Source organism: Anas acuta, chromosome 1, assembly GCF_963932015.1.
Source record: "Anas acuta chromosome 1, bAnaAcu1.1, whole genome shotgun sequence".
Taxonomy (NCBI): Eukaryota; Metazoa; Chordata; class Aves; order Anseriformes; family Anatidae; genus Anas; species Anas acuta.
Window position 1 is genome coordinate 199,983,079 of NC_088979.1, and position 16,068 is coordinate 199,999,146.

At 36.7% G+C, this 16,068-nt stretch overlaps 1 long non-coding RNA gene across 4 annotated transcripts in view; it reads right to left on the reverse strand.

Moving 5' to 3' along the window:
- Positions 1 to 531: 531 nt before the first annotated feature.
- LOC137849910 (uncharacterized) overlaps positions 532 to 16,068 on the reverse strand; it is a 44,201-nt gene continuing 28,664 nt past the window's right edge. For 2 of the 4 annotated variants that reach the window (XR_011092160.1, XR_011092161.1), the window contains one exon: positions 532 to 6,012. This is a non-coding gene — a long non-coding RNA (uncharacterized lncRNA). The remainder of the gene's footprint in view (positions 6,013 to 16,068) is intronic. The other 2 variants (XR_011092162.1, XR_011092163.1) reach the window with 1 other exon arrangement.

The following is a 16,068-nucleotide window of genomic DNA, read 5'->3' on the forward strand; positions in this document are numbered from 1 at the left end:
TTACTTAGAAAGGCTGCCAATCCAAAAAAACAATGTGTTTTTACATTATCTGTATTTGAAAACAATATTTAGGTTGGATTAAATAAAAGTTCATCTCTTTTCACCTGAAATGAATCATGATAAATCCACTGAAGTCAATCGTAAGATTACAGTGGGGGGGGGGGGGGGAAATATTAAGAAAGGTGGAAATGAGGATGGAAAGTAAACTAGATTTCCAAAGATTCTTGGTTAGATGTTCAGTGGGTTTATGTCTCTCCCTTGTGCATACAAATGAATATGGACACAGAGTAGGTTCTCAGCCTCCACTCTGACTTACTGATGAAAGCTGATACTGACAGGAACCTTTGGGGCTGAGCCAACCTACAAGGTCTGCCTTTTGGTTTACAGACAAAATTGATAAAAGTTTCCCTTCTGAATTCACTTTCTATAGTTTTAGTTTTACCACAGTGGAACAACTGAAGAGATTTCTAGGTTGTCTTTAAGCTGATCCTAAACCTAAATCAAAAGCCCTATTTTCTCTTTATGCATTTCTGTATATTACCTCCTGGTCTACCTCTGTATGGTAAGAAAACTCGGATTGGGAATTTTGGGATATTCTGCCACAGCAAGCACACCTACTGCATCACTCGGGCTATTCACTGGATCCAGCTGCCTTTGAAGCATTTACTGAAAAATGTGAAATCCGTACCTTGGTTTCTTGTTTATCATTTGTCAAGCTGTGAATTAAAGTCCCAAAGTTATGCATAAGTCACTGATGTGTTAATTTGGTTAAAGCTAGAGGTGAGCAGCTCATCTTTGTGACTGACAGATATAGTATTAGTGCCTGTGTCTGCTTTGCTTGGCTTCTCTCTCTTTCAGTTGTAATTGCATCTAAAATCCATATACAGAGAGAGACAGAATTACTCGTGAGAGTCTGTGTCTCCTGGAGAAATGGTGGCAATAGCTTTTTGCTTTCAATTTTCATTTAAAAAACAAACAAACAAACAAACAAACAAAAACTTTATTCTTGTTCTTGTCTTTATTCTTTGACTTTATTCTTGTCTGGTAGCAGACAACAAGTAAATTTAGCAATATTTTCTATTTCTTAAGTGTCAACTATTTCTTCTTTAGTTCAGTGCATTGAGATTCATTATTCCAGAATCTGGGACAATTTTCCATTGTCTCTGGTAGATAATTTTCTGAAGCATCTCATCCTAAGTTCGAATTTTGCAGTCTTGCCCTGTCTGAGCTTGAGTTTTACACAATTTTATAATGCATGGATTTTACCTCTTTCATCCATATTTTATCCCTAAACAGATGCATATGGGAATTTTTTCTAGTGAAAGTCAGCTCTCCATATCTCACATCACTGTTGCTGAACTCTTCATAAAGACAGACACTGATTTCAGCAGAGCCAAGTGTTTTGTCCAGGACCCAATATGCAGTTCATGCTGCTTATCTGACATAGATGTGAATTTGTCCTCTGTATCTAAAATCATTCTGAATGTTTTTCAGATGACTTCTGACTGTTTGAACCTCATTATTGTGCTTGTTAAAGATGTGCAACTTGGGCTACAGCAAGGTGTACAGTACAGAGCATAGGAACATATGTTTATGGAACAAAAACAGGAAAACAACTGGTTAAAGATTTACTTATTTATTTTAAATGAAGTGGCTTATCAACATTTCATACAGTAACATTTTTTTTTCTTTGTATTTTTTTTTTCAGCAATTCAGACCTAACTATATATAACTGAATAAAGCATTCATATATGTATAGGTATTCTGAATTTTACTGCTCAAAATAAAAAAAAAAAATAAAAATGCAACTTATCCTCTTTTCCAGCACAGATCTTAAAAGTACAGAGAGAGACATTAGATAGATATCTGGAGCTTCCCTAAGCACAGAAATGTCATCCTCATCCATTTAACCTGCTAAGGAATTAATCTCTCATCGTTCTAAGTTTGAGAGTTTTTAAGAAGGTAAATACATTTTTTTTTTCATTTTTTCCCTTTTTTAATAGCAAATACTATCAAGAATGTTTGAAAACTTTTAGAATTCCCATCCAAGTTAATCCTTTTAAACCTAGCTATGCTTATTAGCTTTCTTTGAACAGATAAGGCTTAAACAGATGTGTCATTTGAAGAACTGAAGTCAATTTAATAGCAAAGAAGGATACAAAATAGTGGCTACAGAAGGTGAAATGTGGCATTTGATGAAATAGTGGTGATACATTTTTAAATCTCTTCTAAAACTATATTGTTGAAATGACAGAAATTACTAGTGAGCTGTTATGGTTTTAGGAATTATAGGCATCAACCTATTTAGTGGTGCTAAGAAGCAGCTTGAATCCCTGGCTGTCTCTCTCAAGTGATTTCTGATGGCATGGCAGCTTCTGCAGCTAGCTGTATCTGCAGACAAGAAGTGCCTTGAATTTATCAGCCAGTGGGTTGAAATGTAAAGATAGGAAACCTCTTTATCCATCTTTAGGAGAAGGAAATTCTTAAGTCATCTGAATTAAAATGCCAATTTTAATTGAGTTCTCGCCTGTATCTCATTGTATATCCTCCCGGACAGTGGCAGCTGAGAAACACAACATCACCTCATTTGGATTGTCCTATTGTGCCAGCGGAACTATCTGCTATGGCTATGTACAGTGACTTAATGGGGATGTGTATAACAAGTGTCTATGGAGTTGAAAGACATTTCATTAGACATATCTGCAGCATAGATGAATGGGAGAAGTTTACAGTAAGGGAACATTGTGCTACATCATCAAGGAAGAGTCAAAGGATTTTTTTTTTCCTCTTTGCCATACAAAGCTTATCTTGGAAGGTTATTTACAGTTAATATTCCAAACAGGAGCTTCTGAGTTTCAGAGACATCTCTGAAAGCATGCTCTGGGAATTTTAAGCAGTGGCAGTTTTGGAAACAGGACATGTAGAAATAGCTGGAGGCAGGCTGAACAGTTCTTCTTTGCCTACGGTTTAGCAAGCACTTGGAGTCTGACTCCTTAATTCAACAGCTCAGTTACCCTGAAAGAAACCTCAGGGGGATCAAGGATATATCTTCATTTTGGGGTCCCTCTGTAGTGCCATGGTAAGATAAAGGAGCCTTACCCTAAACACAAAATATGTCCTTTGGGGGCAGGACCCATGCAATTGTAAATCATCATCACTGCCTTATAATCTCTATGTCTCCTATATACTGTGATCAAATAAACAAGCTTTGTGTTTGTTTTCCCAGCATTTCTACATCTGAAAAAAATACTTCATAATAAGCTTTAAATGGTCTCTCTGCAGGTTATCTCAGTGGCAATGCAAGTGCTAGAGAAGGGTTAATACCTGTGCCCAGGCTGCACACTGCTTATGAGGACCAGTCCAGCAGATGAGGTACTAAGATTTTGCTGAAGCAGAGGAAAAGGATAGCTTATGAAAGATGAATGGGAGTTGGAGCCCAATTTAAATTAATTAACTTCAGCTAGACTGAAATTCTATTTTGAAAAGTCAATGGCTGGGACCTAGTGTTTCCAAACTTGGAAACAGCAGGCTGGGAAGGGAGTAAAATAATTAGTGTGCATCTCACAACAACACACATAACTAAGCCTATAAAAGTTTGCAACTAATGATAAACTGTGCTTTACCAGAGCTGTCTCTGGGCCCATTTCCAAGTGACCAGAGTAGTTAAGTTCTGAGCTGTAATACAGAGATGTCTTTGCAAACTTAGCTTGGGAACAGGGGCAATACAAGTCCCAGGCTGCTGGAATAACTTTATTTTAAGATCATTGCAGTTGCTTCTTAGCCTTTTATCTCCTTCTTTAATTCTGTATTTAAAAAAAAAAAAAAATCTAAATATATACAAACAGCTTCAGACACCTGCATGATCCTGATATTTTGCCTCTCCCTACCCCCCCCCTTCTTTTTTAAGCCAGCCTCCTGACTCTGAACACATGAAATTCACATCATTGATGTGGGACAAAAGCTAACTTGGAATAAGAAATTCGTCCATGAGTGAAACATAAAAACATTTAAATAGTAGTTTTTTGTTTGTTTGTTTGTTTGTTTGTTTGCTTTTTCAAGCAGGAAAATCTTAGGCCAGATCCTTAGTTTTTGCCAACAGGGAAGGTACCATCAAAAAGAAGCTTCATAGTAGTCAGTCTTGAAACTCCAATACGTATCATTTGACAATATTGCTATTTAGAGTGATTTATTTTTTTTTATTATATGTATATATTAGCTATTAAATGTGCAAATGCAATTAATGTCTTCTAATTTCACTCATCAAAAAGTCACAGTCCTGTTGCATGTCTTGACTCCCACTTAGTAGTCAATGTAAAGAGCACCAATCCTTTAAAGATCCTTAAGGTCCCCTGGAGCCTGGAGACTTTTTTTTTTTTTTTTCCCAGAGGCACCCTAAAGTACTGATATTGAAGGATTTACACTTCATGGAAAGAGTAGAAAATATCTTGAAAAGAATGAGCAAGACAGAAAAATTAAAGTTTAAGAAGGTCTCTGATCCTTGATTCAGTAAACACATGTAAGCTACAGTGTTGAGAATGTACATTGCTGAGAAGAATTAGGCCAAAGATATGGAGGCCAAAGCATTTTAGCTAAACCAGACTTCCTGTCACTGTTCTGTGGTACTTTGGTAGTGCTATTTTACAGTGAAGCCTGTTTTTGAAGTCTGTTAAAAAATAAAAGCATAGGAGGTCACCTCTGTTCAGTGAGGTGACTGGCAACAAAGGACTTCCACTGCAAGCTTAGGGGTGCTATGGTGCTATCTGTGTGCCAGCAGTGTTGATGGGGAGACATGGGTTACAGCTAGCTCAGGGTGTAACAGAGGCTCAGCCACAGGAATTATCACTCCCCATGTGTGCCTGCTCTCTCTTTTAATAGACTAAACACATATGTCTCTTTAGCCACTTAGAAAAAGATGTTATGAAATGGCTGTAGTCACAAATGGGGTTTTAAATGGTTTTAATGTAATATGACAATCTGTTCACAAATCCTGATGTGTTTACAAAACATATCCTTGCTGCCTAATATGTTTATTTTAACACTTTATTCAGGCTTAAATGCCATTTTCACATGCTAGGTTTGTTTGGATTTTGCATAAGGTTGTACCACTTATTCAGGAATGTCTGACAATAATGCAGCATTGGGAAAGAGTTCAACTTTTGTTTGGGTTGAATCACATTCAGCTCCTGTTATTCACCATTTAGTGCCTGAGTCATCAAATAACAAAACACATGGGTTAGGACTGTTTAGTTTCTGCTCTCAGCCAGAACAGGTGACCTTCTCTTTAGTATGACCACAGGCAACAGAAGTTAGTCTCATCTGGACAGAACAGGACAGAGGTTAAGTGAATCAAGTATTTTGCCATGATGCAGTTTCCTTCAGCTAAGAACAGACATCCTCAACTTTCTAGTTCAATGTGAAGGTTAGGAACACAGCTGGGTTCTTCCCCAGTTCTACGTTTTTTGTTGACAGGGTCTATCATTCACTATTTTCCACTGCTTTCAGAAGAGGAGGAAATCCCATTTCATGTGCGTGAACAATTACTTGGCTTCAGTTGCTTTCATCATTTCCTGGGACAATTTCAGCACATGCCATACCTGTGCTCCACACCATTTACCTTTGCAAATCCTCCAGTCACTGTCAATACCACAGCAACTCTTCAACCAAAGATATGTTCATTCTTCCATGTTCTATATGGGATTGGAATATAATAGTAAATCAGGTCCAAAGTTTCTTCCTTTTCAAGGTGCTCAGAGGCCAACATATCCAAGGATATCGAAACTGAGGAATAGAGATCATGTGTACAGTTTGGTGTATTTTTGTTTGTTTGTTTGCTTGATATAATGAACTTCTATAGAAAGGTTAAGCTACTTCGTGCTGAAGAATGACTACCAACCATGAGTCTGTCTGTCACAGGCTTTTTTTAAGGATCAAAGTGGTCATGTCTCTTCTGGAAGCTCTCTGATGGACAGGACTGACTTTTGGCCTCATTCAGGCTTTGCATTAGTTCAACTCCTGCAATCATAAGGTAAACAATAAGCAAGTCAAGCACAGAATTTACAAACAAGCTCCCATTTTCATGCTGAAATATTTTATCATTACTGAAATAAAAGAGGGCAAAGCACTTAATTTCTGATATTACCTTCCATTATGTTTCCCCTATATTATAAAACTCTCATCAGTCCATTATTCTGGGCAGAATAGATATTTAATTTATTCTTTTTCACAAGCAAATCTACCAACGTGTCATGACTGTCAACAGAGAAATGCTAAGTGGTATTGGTTGGAAAGAAAGCATTTCCAGGCCTTACAGCTTTCTAGGCCATGGATAATTGATATTGTAGTTGATATGGTATATTCATATATCACATTTAATATGTATTTTACTGTGGATAATTTAAATCATATTTATCCATAACTCATTCTTAGTGCTGTTGAGGAATTTAATTTTCAGGTGATGATTTTGCCTTCTTTATTTTATTTATTTATTTATTTATTTATTCTTTAACCAGGTTATTATTATATACTCCGAACTCGTACCCTATATAAATAATCCAATAATTGCAGGAACTCACATTTTTGGCACTTAGGCTGAGTAAGTTCCAAAGGAATTTCATTGCACTTTTAGTTTTCTTCACATTTTGCCTAACCAAAGTCAACCTGCCCATCATTCTTGTTAGCATGCATTCAGTACAACAAGGCAGCAGTAGACCACACCACATATGCCACAGTGTATTATTCTTTCTAATCAAAGGGTTTGCTTTCATTTCCAAAGTGTGGGAAACCTGACACAAGATGCCCATTGAAGATAGGGAAGAATCCTCCACTCTTCAGTGTAGTGTAATAATAACAACAACAATAACTTTGATTTTGTTTCAAGACTTCTCACTTGGGATCCTACAGAGGTTCTAATATCCCGCCATGCCAGCATATTATTTTTGGATTGAATGACTGGATGAGCTTGATTTACATCTTATCGCACTCCATAGCCCGTAATGTGTTTTTAAATCATGTCTAAACAACTTACCACAAAAGCAAAATTGGAGGCAGGCAGTGGGAAGTATCTTGAATAAGTTGAGCATCAAAGAAAGAAACCTCAGAGGACTAAGAGGGGTATATTTGCAGCTGGCTGAGTCATGTTTCATGTGGGGTATGGTCTCTTGCTAATAATAAGTAAACTGCTAAAATATTATTCTACGCTTTATTAACTTGTTCAGTAAGTTTGCATGTCCTGTATAGGCATGTTCACTGGTAACTTCTTTTCTTTAAAATCTTTTCCCCTGATAGCCATCCAGATAACATTAGAAAAAAGTTTTTTTTTTTTTTTTTTTCCTCCTCCCTTATGTCACACAGCCAAGACTGTGAAGAGGCTTCCTTTGCTGTGCTGTGATATAGTGCATGCTGTTTATGCAATGATTCTACAACAAACTTTTTTCAAAGAAAAGTGATAATTGCATCAAATAAATTGTTGTCATTAAAAAAATAAATAAATAAAATAAAAATACAATCAGTGGAGTTCATACAAGTTGTTCAATACTGCTATTCCTGGATGAAAAGTAGGATTTAAAAAAAAAAAAATCAGAAAAGTTTTTGTTTTCTTTGCAAACTTTTCTTTTCCTCATAGGATATTTTTGCTTTGATATTTTTCTGTAACTTTCCATTTTTCATAGTTTATCTTTCCCTAAAGTGTTAGTTACTTAGTTAGTTTGTCTTAGCTAAGGAAGGAAGAAAAAGAAGAAAATATTTGGCTATTTTGGCAAACATTTAACAGGATGAGAGACAAGGGTTGACCAGAGTTGTGTGTACTCTTACAGCCTGTAATGCAGTCATATCCACTCAACCATGAAACTCCTTCATTAGATTGGGTTGCATCTGTGTTGATGATGTTGTAATTATGTAAATTAAGATTTTTACTCATATTATTTGAAGATAGGAAGGAAAAAGGCTTATGGGAAACACTGTATCTCAAAATGCTCCCTAAGATGTGGTTTTGTAGCTGTAAGGAACACGGGCTGCTATCACATGAAGGATGCATTTCATAGAAGTAGAGGATGAAGATGCATGTCCCATAACATTGATAGTCTATCCCACTTATACAAAACACTTCTTCATCTTGAATGAGTGAGGGCTAATGTGACTAACAATGGTAATGGTGATAGACTGGGCAGTGAGTGCATTGTACTGAGATGAGAATACACCAATCACTTTTGCAGCTGTTCAGACGTGAATAACCCAAGCACTTAGGTCAGTTGTGGCTCTTGGGTCATGAAAATAGATGTGCAGCCAGAATGGGGAATAAAGAAAAACATCAAGAGAAATAAATAAAAAAATAAACAATTAATTGCGTAGTGAAAATCACACTGGTAGCCTTATTTTTAAATAAGACAATACTCCAGTGTATAGATATCTTAGCTGGGATGGAGAAGATTAAAGTTCTTGTGTTGGTTCAGGCAGAAGAATGGTCTGTTCCTTGGTCTTCCCTATCTAAAGGAGTTTCTTATCCTGTGGATCCTGATAGTTTTAGAGACTTAAATGTAGTAGTATTGAAGGATGATCCCCACTTTGAAGAAGAATATTATCCTTACTACGGAAAACATGCATGTTCCCTCTCTGGTCCCCATTTATAAACTGTGGTGTTTCCAGAAGTCAATATTTCCTATTAAAAGAGAAACATTTGAAAAGCTTTTATCTGTATCCTATTTTCGCCCAAAGGAAATACACACACACACACACACATCCTACTGAGGCAATAAGATGCTCAAAGCTCTTTTAAGCAGATATCATTTTCTTCACTGGCTGCTGAGACTTCTCACACTAAATTCTTTTCTTTTCCCGGCATGACATCATCTCCTGAGTTGGTCAACCTGTCTCTCAGGAGTGGATCTGAGGACCCATAGCTCCTAAAAGGGCTGAATTTACCCTCAATAATAATAACATTTGCACTTCTCCTCTGAGGGTCAGCACTAGAGGGCAATACAGCCACGCATTTAGCCACACACCAGTGATTTTCAGTGGACGGGTGTTGCTCCATTGACATGAAAAAGAAAGGGTGGAGATGAGTTGTCAAAACCATGAGTCAGAGAGAAAGCTGGTTCCACCTAAACCACACTGAAAATGCCAGTCCTCTGCCATGCAGTAATTTACTTTATCAGGCCACTATCAGAAATTAACACTGGGCAAAGTTGCAAGATAAATATCATTAACTCCCTTATTAGAGATAGGAGATATAATATAGAGAAATTTCACAATGACCTTGGAAAATAACTTATATAGGATGTATGCTGTATGAAATCAGCAAATCCTGTTTTATTCTGATTAATTAAAAAAAAAATAAATCAATATCAGCTGAAAGATGATAAAATCATGCTGAATAAATAGCAGGAAAACAAATCCCTCAGACAAATGTGTAAAACTGATATTATTAATACCAATCTCTGTTCAGGGTCCCATTCTGAACTTGGCCTTGCCCTCTACTTTACTGAAACCCTATCCCTAAAAATTGAGAGATGGCTGATATGGGACAGGCTAGGTTCAATCTGTTGGGATCAGGATTCATTTCAACCCATCAGTGCTCATTATTCCACTAAGTGGTGACATAAACACGGAGCTGAGGTCCGCAGGGACTTGGCTTGAGCTGGCTCCCATTTCCTGGTGCTGCTGCAGAAGAACACCTACTCTGCGTCAAGCCAAGTGATGGGTTTGCAGAGAAGATGGTCAGCTCCAGGATGTATCGAACACGAGCTTCTTCTCCAGAAATGTCTGTCACCCCTTTGAGACTGATTTTAAAACTCAGGGAAAATTAAGAAGAAATAAAGTTGAACTAAATACCACATAACTTATGTTATGTACTGCCCTGCTTTATTCTCTCTCCAGCTCAGAAATACTCATTTTATCTATCGTTACCACTGCATTTATTTAAAGTGACACTATATAGTAGACTTGTGAATTGCCCTTAGAACTGAAAAATATGCTTGTTTAGTTATATTTTGGTATTGTTATCCTCTTGTTATAGCTGACACAAATCCCTGTATATATTGATACACTAAGACAGGCAATTTTGCACCATTTAAGGATTTGGCCAATACGTTTGCATAGGTTCATATTCCTGGGCTCACCATGACCCTTTTGGGATCTTTTGGTATGTTTTCCATGTTTGCACAGTGGAACTGTGCCAGGCTTGCTGCTTGTTGGACTGCATCTACATAGTTAAGCTAGTATTTGTACCTGAATGTGTTTACTTTTGAACCTGGCATCAAGTACATCAGCTTGTCCTACATACACAGGGAAAATATGAAGTAACTATTCATATGAAGTAACCCTTAACTTCAATTTAAGTATCTTGGCCACTCAAATTTATTTCACAGTGCAGCGCTTCTACTGTTTCCCACTGGCATTATGTTGCCTGTTGCACTGCTTCAGCACAAATCTAATATAGTGATTTCAGGTTAATAGAAACTCAGCAAAGCCAAAAAGACAAGGAAGTTGAGTAGCAAGGAGTAACTCAGGAAGGAGCATCCTGAAACCTGACAGTTTAAAGGACTCATTATGACTGAAAGAAAGCAGAGAAAATATTGCCAGTATGGAAAAAGACCTTGAGACATATCAAGGGAAATTATCACCTAAGGTGATAATTCACCCAGTAGTGAATACTTTAAACATCTGCAGCTCAGTCTAGAAATTTTGGAGCAATAGGCTGGTAGAAGACAAATGTATGTTGTTATTTAGGTGATTATTTTTAGGCAAAGCAGATTGAACATTGACATACAGTATGAAGGCAAGTTGCGGCTTTTTTTCAAATGCACTTTCTGAGAGATATATTTCACAAGGTGGAAGTCCTAAATCAAACAAGCTCAAACACTTCTTGCAGAGGTAGCTGAATGAAATGTAAGGGCCTGCTTTGTAAAGAAGGCCACACTAGCTGATCCAATAGCCTATTCAGAGCTTAGTCTCTGGGAGCCTATAGTCTGAGGTACAGACTTAAGCCTCTTACTGAGAGTTGAAACAGTTTTGTATTGTCCATAGATCATATATAGAGGAGAAGGCAGACCAGACAGTGAGCAGTGGGTTGCATATGCCAGGGAAGATGTAATTTGAAAATGAATCTATCCTTACACTGAGTCATAACAGAAGTTATATTATTACCTCTCTATGTGTGGGTATAATACCTTATTTAAAGTTGGAAATGCTAGGTATCTCTGAAGTGAAGATTACAAAGCAAAAAGACTTTAGAGTGGTTAACAAGATATCACACTAAACATCATCTTATGATAGAAGATGAAAGGGTGAAATCAACAGAAATACAAACACTTAAGAGTTGCTATTGTTGTTTTTAAATTCACTCATCGTCAATGGGATACACTATCCTGTGTTTGCTCATCCCCAGTCTTTCTCAGCTCACCTAGTGTTTAGATACATTAGAAGCTAATAGCACCCAAAAAAAAAAAAAAAAAAAAAAAAAAAACACAAAAAAAAAACCACCTTCTGATTTGCATCAAATCAAAGGAGTTTGTAGCTATCTGAAGTTTTACAAGTGGGGACTTCACTTTAGTGATGAAGGTTCAATGGCTTATTTCCTGGTACTTAAAGGAGATTTGTGCTGCACCAGTAGCTTGTTAAGCTGTTACCCTGTTTTGTTAGGTACTAATTTCTTTTAATGTGAGTTTACTTTGTCTTGCTTTGTTTGCTGTTATTTCTTGAGTGGGTTTGGTTATCTCCTCCTTAAAAGGAGATTTCAGACTGATAGTATTTACCTAAGTGAGCCATGGACATTATCTTAACCTTTAATGCATTTGTCACTTGACAACTGTTTGGGAGGACTTACTTTCTACCGCTTCTAAATAAATGTTTCTGAGTTAATCGGTGAATGTGAAAAAATTCTTAAGAACTAAATGTGGTCATTAGGGTTAAGACCTTCATATTTAATACTTTCTAACTAAAACATCAAAAACGTATATGAAAGGAGAAAAATAAAAGTAGTAAGTAGGCATATTTGCATGGCCTTTTTCTTTTATTCTTTCCCTTAATGTCTGCTCCAAAGCTCAGAAAAGACAGAGAAAAATCCCTTTTCAGTCTTTAATACTACTACTACTAACAACAACAACAACAATAATAACAACAGATTCCTATATATTTATTGCTGTATTTTAAAACACGCAAATTTGCTTCTGTGTACCTTTGTGAAGCTGAAGAGCTGCACATAAGCCATATGCATTGGTTCAATGTAGAATATGGTGAACAGCTCAGGAAGAAAAAAAAAAAAAGAAAAAAAAAATCCTCCACAATGAACATTTACAGTATCTTGTCACCAGATCATTTTTTCTAATCTCAGTTTTCACTCAAAACAAAAGTGAAAGCTTGGACAAAGATGAAGGGAACCTAGTAAGGACTTCATAGAACCCTTTTGTGGCAGGTTTTGGTGTAAGAGTTTGGAGGGGGCTGCTGGCCATGGACACAGCATGAAAGGGATCTTACCCTTATCAAGGCATCCCTTGCAAAAATAATTCATAAGGTCATTCTGACAAAGTTCCTGGCTTTTACAATCATCTTTTGATTGTAGTTATGCCAAATTGTTCTACTTGGAGAAAAATAGCAACTGCATGAACATTACTTTAATCGTGGAATGTCTCAGGTTGGAAGTGACCTTAAAGATCATCTAGCCCTAACCCCTCCGCCATGGGCAGGGATGCCACAAACTGAATCAGGTTGTCTGGGGTCTCCTCCAATCTGGCCTTGAACACCTCGGGGGATGGGGCATTCCCAACTTCTCTGGACAAACTGTGCCAGTGCCTCACCACATTCTGAGTGAAGAATTTCCTCCTAACCTCTAATCTAAATCTCCCTTCCTTTAGTTGAAAATCGTCCCCCCTTGTCCTTTCATTCTCTGACTGAGCAAAAAGTTGATCTCCATCTTTTTCATAAGCCCTCTTTAAGTATTGAAAAGCTGCAAAGAGGTCACCCTGGAGCCTTCTCTACTCTTCTTAATCTTCATCCCTGTGTTATTTCTTCTGTTGGAAAGAGAGGTCCAAGCAGGGTGGACACATTCATGTCAACAACGCTGTCATGGATCTAAGGGCAACCTTTTGCAAGGGTTTGCCATTACAGTAGATTGGAGTCAATATAGAATCTAAATTCTCTGATATGACAAGGGTTTTTAATGTACTTTGTCCAATGTCCTTTTAATGTAAAATGTAAAAATCTAGGATCTGATATATATGAGATCAAAGTCAGAGGTTCCCTTCTTCTAGCTGAATATTGCTTCATTCCCACTACAGATACTAGTATCATTTGAGGGCTTACCATAAGATGACTGTATTGACAGAAATGGAAATTGCAAGGGTCAGCTAATTCTGACAAAATAGAAAATGTGAGCCAACTTTCATCTAAAATTTGAATTTTCATAAACGGAAAAAAAACAAAAACCACTAATAATAATAATAAAAAGAAGGCCACTATCTTATCTCTTTTCCTTCTCTTGTTCTTGATTTTAATGTCCACACTTTTTTTTTTTTTCCCATCTTCACCGCATACACACAGAAAAAGAAAGAGAGCGAAAGAGCCTGAAGATAGTTAAATTAGGAAAATTTTATGCATTATTTGACTGTGCAGAGCACCCAAGTACCAAAAATTAAATCATATATTGTTTCAATTTCAAGATACATTTAAGCAATGGGAAAAAAAACTGCTATCCAAAAGATATATGAAAATTCTTCATTTTCATGATTACTTGATTCTTAGCTACATAAAAGCAGCATTGAGCATTCCTAGCAAAAATCGTAAGTATCCTCTAGACATCCTTACTCATTACTTTACTGACTTGATAAACAATATATAAGCTCAACAATTACCCCACTTTTTTTTTTTTTTTTTTTTTTTTTTTTCCAGATGGAGAATTTAAGATCAAAATGGACAAAAACATAATCAAATAGCACATTTTATGGGAGAAAATACTATTGGAGCATCAGTAATTTGCATGAATTTGTACTGGAAGTACATTAGCAAGGAAAAGACTCAAACCTGGACCTCAAATTCCATCTTATTGCTCAATTATTAGGTAATTTACTGTTATTTTTTTCACTCACACACATTAAATGTAAGAGTAACTATTGTTACTCTTACAAAATAACACTCTCAGATATATTATTCTTGGCTTCTTTAAATAAGAAGCTTGAGACTCTTGTGAATTTTGTGATTATTATTATTTATTACTGTAAACTGGCTTATGCAACACCTTCTGAGATCGCATTATCATAATGAACCTGAGTGCAGCACCCACAGTGCCTCCTACACAAGGGAATTAAAAATTTCTAAGAATTCAATTTCTAAGTATGATCTTTGGTGAATACCATAGAAATATGAATCACTTCTCATGAGTCACATTAAAATGTTACAAAGCATAAAACAGGAGCTGTTCACGTGAAACATTTTGCATCAAAAAAGGTGGCCAGCTGACTAGGTCAGCAAAGTGGTTATAGGACCTGCAAATTTCCACTGAGATTTTCACATGTGGAAAAACCAGTGATCTCCTTTGTTCAAGACCTAAGCTCACTCTGATGCAATGGGAAATGTGAATTTTAAGTGGGCATTTTTTAACCAAAACCCAGACACATCAAAAAATAAATAAAATAAAAAAAAAAAAAAAAAATTAGCAATTTACCACAGCACAAGTTTTTTAATAGATATGAGAAGCAGGTTGATTCTGAAAACAAAACTGGTTAATAACAGGTTTTTTATTGGTCTTAACATGTTAATGCCATAGATTCAGTGTTTAAAAAACAGCCGGTGTATCTGTCTTTATCCCTCTCATTACATGATTCACTGCTGTGTCTGTTCTATAATTGTGATATACCCGAGCTAGGTTTAAAGCAGGTCTGTAGTGTGTTTGGAACTGTTAATGCTACCTATGTAAGCCAGTTTAGAGATGTTTTGGGAATCTCCACTGAAACCAAAACCTCTTTGGGGAAGACAAGACCAGAATATTTCTTTGTGGATTCATTCACCCTCTCTGACTGTAAAACAGAGGATTAATCAACCCCATTTTGGAGATGATAAACTACTTCCTGGTGAAATGGTGGGGCTTGCCCACAGTCAAACAGAAAGTCTGGGGAAGAGCAAGGAGCTGCCCCCAAATCATCTCAACATCTCTCAACAAAGTGCTTTGTTGTCACAGCTTCATTATCCCAGAAAGATGGCTGTCCCACACAATTCTGGGAATATCTTAGCTATGAATTTTGTGGCCAGGATTCTGTAAAAAAAAAGACTGACCTGATCAACTCTGTGGATGAAGGTTTGGCTTGCTAAAGATGAAGGCTGACTCCACTGTTTTAGAGACTACACAAAAGCCATATGAAGACCAAAGTATTAGTTTTGGGTTGACTTGAAAGCCAAGGAAAACATATCAGTGTTTTTAGTAGGCTGTATAAATGGTACCTGATCCAATTGTACACTCAGAAATTACATAGGAGCAAAGAGCAGGGAGCACATGAGAGATCTGAGCAGAGTGGCCTGCATCTATCACCAAGAGAAAGTGCTTCAGCCCCCAAAGGCATTCAGATTCTATTTCCAGCAATCCATTCCCTAGAAAAAATAATGATTTTGCTCAAAGTGATAAAAATGTAGGAAAATGGCAAAAAATGCAAAATAACCTTTCAAGCATCCATTTTTGTCCTCAACACATGTTTACTTCTCCTTTAATATAGAGAAAATAAAAGATTTCCATCCCAGAGGAAAGTCCTGGGTGTGCTGTGTTATGCAGTAACATTATGCTCTAACATTTCAGTCATCTAAATATTGTTTTTGGGATTACTTTTGGAAACTTCTCTGTGGAATGGGAAAGGGGAGGGGAAGCAGCATGGTGCAGGGAGGAGGGAAAAATCCTTCATTAAAACTCCTTTAGCTCCAGCAAGGATCTCTGTGAAGTGCATAAGAAACATTTGGAATTGTTCAAAAACATCTTTGGGTGTCTGTTTTCAATGTCATTTCCTCCTAACCCACATCACTTTTTTTTCTTTTTTTTTTTTTTTTTCTTTTTTCTTTTTTTTTTTTTTCTTTTAATTTCTGCAGAGGAAGGTAATG